The sequence below is a fragment of the Vombatus ursinus genome, unplaced genomic scaffold, assembly GCF_900497805.2.
Source record: "Vombatus ursinus unplaced genomic scaffold, bare-nosed wombat genome assembly UNPS02014973.1, whole genome shotgun sequence".
Taxonomy (NCBI): Eukaryota; Metazoa; Chordata; class Mammalia; order Diprotodontia; family Vombatidae; genus Vombatus; species Vombatus ursinus.
The window spans coordinates 5,881,586-5,892,189 of record NW_020954751.1 but is presented as its reverse complement, the minus strand read 5'-3'; the positions used below and the strand labels follow the sequence as shown (position 1 = coordinate 5,892,189).

The window sequence follows — 10,604 nt, the reverse complement described above, 5'->3', positions numbered from 1 at the left end:
CTGGAAGATCTGGGTTTTAATTCCATCTTAGTCGCTTGGTTTTTTATTTTTGTTTGTTTTAATTCTAGTCAAAGCATTTACCTCTCTGAGTCTTGGTTTCCACATCTACAAAATGGAGGTAGGTAATCATAAGTCTTACACCTCAGGGTTTCTGTGAGTGTCAAATGAGAGAAGGTATGTAATATACTTTGTAAATCTTAAGTCACTACATAAATGTCAACTGTTATCATTGTCACTGTCATCATTACCTCCTAAACTATTGCTCATATGTTATTGAAAACACTGGAACAAGTGACCCAACTGTGCTGACTTGGTCCACTAGCATGTTGTCTAATACCAACTGGGCCCTTACAACAGCGAGGCAATCATTCTGCTTCTCCCTAATTGAATCTTTCTCACCAAAGCAACCATTATAAACCTTTTCTTCACTCAGGTTACTCACACCACCCCTCTCTCCATCTTCTTAACGGAGGACTTTGACTTATACTTCACAAAAAAAAAAAAAATACACCACTTACCCTGAGTTCACTTTTCTCCCCCTCTACTTTGTTCAGTTCCCTTGCACCTAAAACATCCATCTCTTCAATTATTCCAGTTTCTAATGAAGAAGTAGCCCTTCTGCTTGCCAAGGTCAACCTTTCTACATGTACTTCTGATGCTACCCTGTACCATTTTTTTTCAGGAAATTGTCAAAATTACCATGCCCCCCCTTCTCTAATCTTCAATTTCTTCCTTTATTCAGTTCTTTCCCTTTTGCCTACAAACACACGCATGACTTCCCCCATTCTCCAAAAAAAGAAAAAAAAACTTCTGAATCTTAAGATCCCCCAAAACTATCAACACATATCTCTCTTCTTCTCCTTGAACAAACTCATTGAATAAGCTTCCTGCATTCATTGTCTCCACTTCTCTTGGTCTCTTCTAAACCCCTTGGAATATGACTTTTGATTTCATAGTTCAAATAAAACTGCATTCTCCAAAATTATCAATCTTTTCCTTGCAAAATTTCCTGATGTTTCCTCTGTCTTTATCCTTTTTTTAATAGTATTTTTCCAATTACATGTAAAGAAAGTTTTCAACATTCACTTTTATAAGATTTTGAGTTCCAAACTTTTTTCTCCCTCCCTTTCCCCTTCCCCCTCTCCAAGAGGGCAAGCAATCTGATACAGGTTATGCCTATACAATCATATTAAACATATTTCCACATTAGTCATGCTGTGAAAGAAGAATAAGAACAGAAGGGGAAAATCAAGAGAAAGAAAAAGCAAACAAAAAAGGTAAAAATGGTATGCTTCAATCAGTATTCAGACTTCATAGCTCTTTCTCTAGATGTGGATAGCATTTTCCATCATGAGTCTTTTGGAGTTGTCTTAGATCATTGTATTGCTGAGAAGAGTCAAGTCTATCAAAGTTGATCATTGCACAATGTTACTGTTACTGTGTACAAAGTTTGTACTGCTCACTTCACTCATCATCAGTTCACATAAGTCTTTCCAGGCTTTTTCTGAAATCTGACTGCTCATTATTTCTTATAGCACAATAATATTCCATTACATTCATATACCACAACTTGTTCAGTCATTCCCCATTGGATGAGCATCCTCTCAATTTCCAATTCTTGGCCACCACAAAAAAAGAACTGCTATAAATATTTTTGTACATGTGGGTACCCCTGGGTACTTTTTCCTTTTTTATGATCCCTTTGGTATACAGACCTAGTAGTGGTATTGCTGGATCAAATGGTATGTATAATTTTATAGCTCTTTGGGCATAACTCTAAATTGCTTTCCAGAATGGTTGGATCAGTTCACAACTCCACCAACAATGAATTAGTGTTCCAATTTTCCCACATCTTCTCCCACATCCATCTTTTTCCTTTTCTGTCATATTCATCTTTATCCTTCTTGATGTCTTTGTAGCATTTAACACTATTGACTATTTTATTTCCTTTTAGAATATCCTCTCTTCTTTGGGTTTTTAAATCACTGTTCTACCTTGGTTCTCTTCTTACCTGTCCAATTATTCCTTCTAAGTCTCTCTTGATGGATGTTTATCCATATCATACTGAGTAATTATTAGTATTTCCTAAGGTTATCACCTGGTCCCTTTTCTTTATATACTATCTTTAATTTCGTTTGGTAATCTCATCAGCTCCCATGGGGTTAATTATTATCTCTTAATAGATGACTCCCAGAGTCATATAGCCAGCCCTGATATCTCTCCTAAGTTCTAGGCCTATATTGTCTATTGAACAGTTGGAATTGCATTTTCTGCAAACATCACAAACTAAACATGTCCAAATGAATTATCTTTCTTCCTTAATGTGCTCATCTGAGCTTCAACATTATTGTTGAGGGTATCAGTAGTCATTTAGATCACAACTCTGCTACCAACCTTGACTTCTCATTATTATTCACATCACATATCCAATAAATAGCCAAATGTTATTGTTTCTATCTCTACAATATCTCTTGAATATGTCCTTTTCTCGTATCCACTACCGTGGTTCAGACTCACATCAGCTCTCAAGTGGACTATTGAAATAGCCCAGTTAGGTAGTATAGTTTATGGAGTGTTGGGTCTAGAGTCAGGGAGACCTGATTTCAAATGCAATCTCAGATATTGACTTAGCTGTTTGACCCTGGGCAAGTCACTTAGCCTCTGTCTGCCTCAGTTTCCTCGTATGTAAAGTGGGGATAATAATAGCACCTATCTCCAGGCTTGTTGTGAGGATCAAATGAGGTAATCCCAAAACACTTATTAGAGTGCCTGGAATATAATGATCACTATATAGGTGTTAGATAATATTATTATTAATTTATATTCCCATCTCAACTCTCTCCCCATCCTAATCCATCCTCCACAAAGATGCCAAGGTGATTTTCATAAAACATAGTTTGGAGAATGTCACTCTTATTGGCCCCACTCAATAAACTATAATGTCACCCCATTACCTCTAGGGTCACATATAAAATCCTCTGTTTGGCATGTGTGAGGTTAAGCAAGGAAGCCAATGTCACGGGTTCAAAGAGTACATGGTGGGGAGTAAGGTAGGAGAAGATTAGGAAGGTAAGGAGAAACTCAAGCTAAACAGAAGATTTTACATTTGATCTTGGTGGTACCTTCAGCCATGATAGGGTAGTTAGCAAGATGGGAAGGTTTGAGGTGAAATATAGCTTAATCTTGGATATGTCAAGTTTAAGATATCTGTGGGATATCCAGTTTGAGGTGTCCAATAGACTTTTGGAGTTGTAAGATCAGAAGTTAGGAAAAATATTAGGCCCGGTAAAGATATGTGAATCATCTGCAGAGAGATATTAATTGAAACCATGGGAGCTAAGCAAATGGTCAAGTGAAATAGCATAGATGGGGAAGAGAAAAATCCAAGGATATAGTCTTGGGAAACACTCATGGTTGTGTGTGATCTGGATGAAGATCATGTAAGGAGACTGAGGAGTGGTCAAATAAGTAGGATATGAATTAGGGGAGAATAGTGTCATTAAAATTTGGAGAGAAGAGAATAAAAGAAGGTGATCACCAATGCCAAAAGCTGTAGAGAAGCCAAGAAGAATAATGATTTTTACGAAAAGGCTATTAGATTTGACAATTACGATATCATTAGTAACTTTGGAGAAAGCAGTTTCAATGGAATGATGAGGTTGAAAGTCAGACAGCAAAGAATTAGGAAGAGATAAAGTGGAGACACCTATTATATATGGCCTTCTGTATGAGTTTAACATGAAAGCGAGATGACAGATAGCATAAATCAAGGGAGAATTTTTTTGAGAATGAGAGAGACATGGGCATATTTGTAGACAGTAGGGAAGCAGCTAGTAATCAGGGAGAAATTGAACATTAATGAGAGAATGGGGATGATAGAGGAGGAAATCTGTTAGAGGAGACAGGATAGAATGGGAGCCATGTATGTAGGTAGAGAGGTTCACTTTGGTAAGGAGATGCAATTTTTTTTTTTTATGTGGAAAGGAATGAAAGAGGAAATAGTGGCAGAAAACATTTGAGTGATGTGAGATGGGGAGGTGGAAGGAAGAGGGAGTGCTGTAAAAATGGCCTCAATTTTTTTTTAGTGAAACATGAGGTTCTCAGCTGATAGGGTGGGTTCAGTAAGAGGAGCTGTGGCAGGTTTAAGGAATGACAAAAAGATTTGGGAAGCTGTGGCAAGTGGCATAGTGGACCAATTACAGAGTTGTAAAAGGATTGCCTCACCAGAGTGAGGTCCCAGATGGAATTGTGTAATATAAATTTGTAGTGGATCCAATCAGCATGATTTTCTCTCCTTTTATTTAGTAGCAAGTGCATAGGAGCAAAGGCAATGGGTCCTGAGAGTAATCAGACTAGGGGTTGGCAGAACAAAAGCTTTGATAGGATAAAGGAGAAAGGGAGTTAAGAGAAGAAGACAGTGTAGAACTGAACTGGTTCATCAAGGAGTCAAGATGGTGAAGAGAAAAGAGCATAGCCAATGAGGAGTGATGGCCTAGGAAAGAGCTAAGGAGTGGAGGGAACAGAGATAACAGTGAGATAAATGAATACATTTTGGAGTGCAACAAAGCACTCAAGAGGGGAATATATATTCATACTCTGAGTAAGATTCATTTAATGAACATTAGGCACCTACTAGTTTAAAATAAGATGTCCAGACTGGTTGTCTCCAAACCTACCCTTTTACAGGCAAATGAACTGAGTTCCAGAGGGTGGTAATAATTTGCCCAGGATTATATAGCAAGATGGTGAAAAACTGATTTCCCAACTCGTAGTCCAGTTTCCTTTCTGGTACACCTTATAGCCTCCACTTATAACATCACCTTTGTGGGAGTTGACATAGTAGATGAAAATATCACTGGACCCTTAATCCTTATGGACCTACCTTCAGAGACCTCACAATCTAATGACTATAGCTTATGCATGTAATGATTTAGCATTTACCAGGCATTTTGCCTGCCTTATCTCATTTTTTCCTCACACGAACTGAGGAAATTAGGAAAGACATTATTATCCCCACTGTAGATAAAGAAATTGAGGTTCAAAGAAATTAAGTAATTTGCCCATGATCACATGATAGGTTGTAGAGTTAGCTTGTGAATCTAAGTCTTATGACTTTAAGTGGTGTTCTTTCCAATGTAATGCACCACCCCTCAAATATGAAATACTTAAGTAATAATATTTTCACATATAATTGATGTGTAACTTAATGCCAAATTACATAGTATGGACAATTTTTGTCAATTTCAACTGGTCAACTTCTACTTAGACATATGCACGATTATTTATTTGAAAACATCATCATAGAAACTTTATAGTCACCAGGCTACCATTTGAATAAGAGGCTACCATTTGGATCATAGTAAAGCTGTAGACCTGAGCTCTCTTTTCCAGAATGTTTAGGAAGAAGTAACTCAATCCTCACAGGGCACAAGAAGTTTTTCTCTACATAAATGAGAATGGATAGAGGGCTCCAAAGGAAGTTACTATACTGTGTTTTATGGATTTTCCCATGAGAAAGCCCATTTGTCAAAAGAACCATTTCCCCATGAGTGATAGAAAAACTAAGGGGCTAGCAAACACTTTGAAGAAATATCATGCCACTTTTCAGTGACCTTCCTGAAGGAAAACTAGAGTACCCTGGACAGATGCATCTTGGTTGGAAAGGATTCTGATATATTGAAATCTCTACATAGCAGTTACTAAACTTTCAGATTATATTTCAATTCAGTTCAGTAAGTATATATTAAGTACCTAAGCACCTCCTTAGGGCAGCTAGGTGGCACAGTGGATAGAGTGCTGAGCCAGGAGTCAAGAAAACCTGAGTTCAAATCTGGCCTCAGATACTTACTAGCTGTGTGACCCTGGACAAGTCACTTAATTGTACCACCTATTTGCCTCAGTTTCCTCATCTGTAAAAGGAATTGGAGAAGGACATGGCAAAGCATTCCAGTATCTTTGCCAAAAAAACCTCAAATGAGGTCACAAAAAGTCGAACACGATTAAAACAACTGAATGATAGCAAAAAGCACCTAGTACATGCCAAAAAAAATATACTAGATGAAGAGGAGGGAACAAACATTTATTGAGTGCCCACTACGTGCCAGGCACTGTGCTAATCACTTCACAAATATTATCTCATTTGATCTGAACAACAACCATGTGAGGTAAGTGTCATTATTATACTTATTTTAGAGTTAAGGAAATGGAGGCAGACAGATTAAGTGATGAATCCAGGGTCACATTGCTAGTAAGAGTCTGAAGTCAAATTTAAACTCAGGTTTTCCTGACTCCAGGACCAACGCTCTATCCACTGTACCATCTAATTGCACAAATGGTACAAAGATAATTATGAAAGAGCCTTATCCATTAAGGAGCATATATTCTATCTAAGGGATACAAGGTAGGTACAAATCAGCAAATAAAAAAATATTGACAGAGTAATTTCAAAGCATTTATATTTAGTCGTGTGTAAAATTCCCTAAATTTTAGAATAAAGCAGCAAATCACTTTTTGTTCCCTCTTTTTAAAATGTTTAAGGTGGAATCATCCTGAAAAGCTAAACTGATTGGCAGCAGGATGCCAATCTCTCCCTCAGTTAACCATTGTTTAATGATGAATATATGTCTGGGTATACATATATTTACTTAATATATATATATATATATATATATATATATTCATTTGAAGATTGTGTGTGTGTGTGTGTATTGAGGGGGGGTGGGAAGAGAAGGCCGGTTAAGAATTCTGTTGCTCTCTGTTATTGTCTTGACTGACTGAAGATGTCATTGCGTCAGCAGCTGCCTCCACTGTGTGTGAATATGACTGGAATGTCTCTTGTGAGAGCTTTGGGTACTCCCACACCAACCACATGTCAAATTTGGCCCCCAGATAATGTCAGTGTCCACTGCCTGCTGCTCCTTTGTGATCTTGTCTATTGGTTTCCCAGTCAGTCCATTGTTCTTGCCCAGACTGAACCACCCATCTGCAGGCTGCATGTGTGTGGGCGGTCCCAGCTTCTACCATCAGTATTATGCCACTGGAAAACCCATACCACTATTCTTAGGAATGTCATCACTTTTCCTATTATCTGATTGCCAGGACCAGCAAACAGTATTTGATTATCACCTTCAAAAGAGTAATAGCTTTTATATGTTGGAGAATATTTACATCTATTTATATGCATATACACATACATATATAGATATCACACATATATGCGTATATATATGTATTATATAAGTATATATGTTATTTATGCATATATATATGGAGAGAGATAGACAGATGTGTTTTATGTGTATGTCATTCTGAGCATTTCTCAGTGCTCTAGACCAGGTATTTTAAACTCAAATAGAAACTGGGAACACTAAACTATACAAAAGTATCCCTGTGGGTATATGATAACAATTTTAAAATGTAACACTATCTCTGTTTTATGTACCTCTGTTTCTTTCATCAAATATTTCCCAATTACGTTTTGATTTGGTCTGGGCCACACTCAAGAGTGTTGTGGGCCTATGATCGCTCTGCTCTAAATCAGTGCTTCTTAAACTGTGCGTCACGACCCCATGTGGGATCGCAAAAATTTTGGCAACAGTAAAAGGTTTCTGAATGTAGAACAACCAACAATTAATTAAAAATCAAACATGTAATGAATCTTAGGTGTTTCTGGCTGCACTTGCCCATGTTGCATTACGCAACTTCACAAAGCCTTGATTCTGAACACAAAACAAGTACACTTTGCACTGTGCATGCCCTCACGAATACTGCTGAAATGGGAAAAGTGGTGGGGAGTAGAAAAAGTTTAAGAAACCCTGCTCTAAACAACCTAAAGACTATAAACTACAGAAAAGGTGACAATTTGCATTAGTAGAGTGAGTTTACTCACTTGGGAATTCCCTATACCAGTAAAATGATGAACACACTCTCTGTCCCATGTATGTATAAGTGTGTGTAGAAACATACATATAATCATACATATAGTTTGTATATATGCATGTATATAATATATATGCACACATTTACATATATATGTGTGCATTTATATATGACTCTGAATTCATGTGTGTGTGCATTATAACCCAACAGATTATGTAACACGTCTTGCACATAATAATTGATACCTTGCTAAAGTGGTATCATTGAGAATTGTGTCCACAGAACCTCAGAGTTGTAAGAAACCTCATAGTTCACCTAACTTAACCCATGTTATACTTGAGGAATTCCGATGAAGGGAGAAGCCTCTAGGGTGGCCCATTTCACTTTTGGATAACTCTAATTGTTAAACATTTTCCTTGTGTTGAGCCTCAGTATAGTTTTCTGAAACTTCTAGCTACTGCTACTGATTTAGTTCATTGGGACCAAAGTGAACTATTTTAATCCCTTGACCCACTTTCATGCAGGATATTGGGAGGACAGCAACTCTTTTGTAACATAAGACTTCTTTTTTCCAGATCAGTGCTAGAATCCATGATCTGCTATTTTATGTAAGTGAATTTTCTGAGTAACTGAACCTTCTTTGGGACTCCCCATCTCTGCAGCTGTTCAGGTACAGGAGTAGTGAGCACTTGTCAGAGAGAGGCAGTAAAGGGAATTTGTATTTTATTTGGGAGTTTGAACTAGATGACATCTGATGTCACTTCCAACACAGTAGAAATTGTCTATCAAATCTCTTTAAATTATTTTGGTTTTACTAATATCTATATATTGTGTATTTCCCCTTCCCCTCAATGATACATCTATTCATTGAAGGTGAAGCCTATTTAATTAGGCAGTGTTATTATCCCCACTTTATAGATGAAAAAAACAGGTAGATTGCAGTTGTGACTTGCCCAGGTTCACACATCTAGTGAATGTCTGAAGCAGGATTTGAACTCATGTCTTCCTAACTCCAGGACCAGTACTCTATCCACTGTATCACCTAGTTATTAAGTATGTAGTAGGTGATTAGTCAATACCTACTGAAATGAATTGAATTGAAATTTGAAATTTTTGCAACAGCTTTCTAGAAACTTCCTCTTACTAGTCTTTTCCACCTGAGTTGCAGCTAAGGAGGGTAAAAAAAATAACATTCCTCTGGGAAGGTTACTCAAAAGCAACATGGTATTACTACTGCTATACCAGTCTTGGTGTCTCTAAGGCATCTTCATCTCATAGGAAAGTCTTGCTGTACAACCAAAGAATCTGCCACTGAAAGTTTCTTTGGAGCCCCTGACATCTGCTCCTTAATGTTCCCTGAGAGTGTGTATATCCTGAAATCTTGATTCAATAACTCATAGGGATGCTTCCCTGGTACTAGAAAGCCAAGTCCATGGTACAAAGGCTATGTCAGGCCTTGGACAACAGAGACTGTTTCTCATCTTTATATTTGTATGCCTTGCCTCTGGCACCGTACTTTGAACAGTGTAGGTGCTTAATATTTTTAATTGAATTGTTCTAGCCAGCTGGAAAGACTTTGAATGTATTTGTGGTCAGGGACTATAGGTCTGTTCCCCTAGGATTAGACTCAGTAAGTTTGCAGAGGTTCATGGGAAACAGGTGATGTTTTGTTTTGTTTTGCTTTGTTTTCCTTCAATGACTCACGAAACTTCTACTAAGGCATAGAAAGGCTATGACTACATTGCTGCATGACCATTGAAGTAATGGATCTTTTAATTATAGAAGCCAGTATAATTCACCTTATCGTGGAAAAAGATGAGATAAGCTAACTAATTGGTAAGGGCCTATTAGCACATAGTTTCTGAATACAAGTCACAGGATGAACTAAAACTTGATTATGAAAATGTAAAATCCTCCTAGAAAATGGATTACACTCCAGTCGTTGACGCAGAGCTGGCAGTCTTCTCCCCACCACCCCTCCCCTCACGCCCATCCTTCAGCTGCTTTAGGCGAAAAATCCTTTTCTTACAAGGACAACTTTGTCCCAAGATCATGGCAAATCACCTGAAGTTCATTGCCAGGACTGTGATGGTGCGGGAAGAGAATGTGGAAGGTGCATACAGGACCCTGGACAGAATTCTTAGTGTGGATGGGCTTATTGATGACATCAAGCAGCGGAAATACTGTGAGAAGCCATGTTGCCGAAGACAGTGAGAGAGCTATGAGACTTGTCAGTGCATCTACAACATGGAAATGGCAAGAAAAATTAACTTCTTGATGTGCAAGAATTGGTTGGATCCATGGCAGCGCTGCTAAAGCCAGCACGGATAAAGAGACCACATGTGAAAATTCCCTCATAGGCAGTAGCTATGTCTCCACAGGTTTCTTCTAAGAACCTAATGATTGGGGCATTTGCTTCCCTCTTTTTTCAGCCCTGGTTTCTCTCGCCATCTTTGCAATCCCAGTATATTCAGATACATATATACATACATGCATGGATGCCAGGTATTCACACACATTTACCTACCCTCCTAACCCCCGTCAGTGGATGATATCATTAAATGTTCCTCCTTGTCACCATGTGTTCTTGATGAATGGAAAACCCCACAGGACTGTGTCTTTGCCATACTGAAGAAATTGGTGGGGCACAGACTTCAAAAATGAATGAGTGGAATATAACACTTTTATCCCATTCCTTGACCTCTAATAATTCCCAGTAAGGAAAA

The 10,604-nt window shown here is 37.9% G+C and overlaps 1 pseudogene; it reads left to right on the top strand.

Annotated features, from left to right (window-relative positions):
• Positions 1-9,930: 9,930 nt before the first annotated feature.
• On the top strand, positions 9,931-10,194 carry LOC114030633 (annotated as a pseudogene).
• Positions 10,195-10,604: the final 410 nt, after the last annotated feature.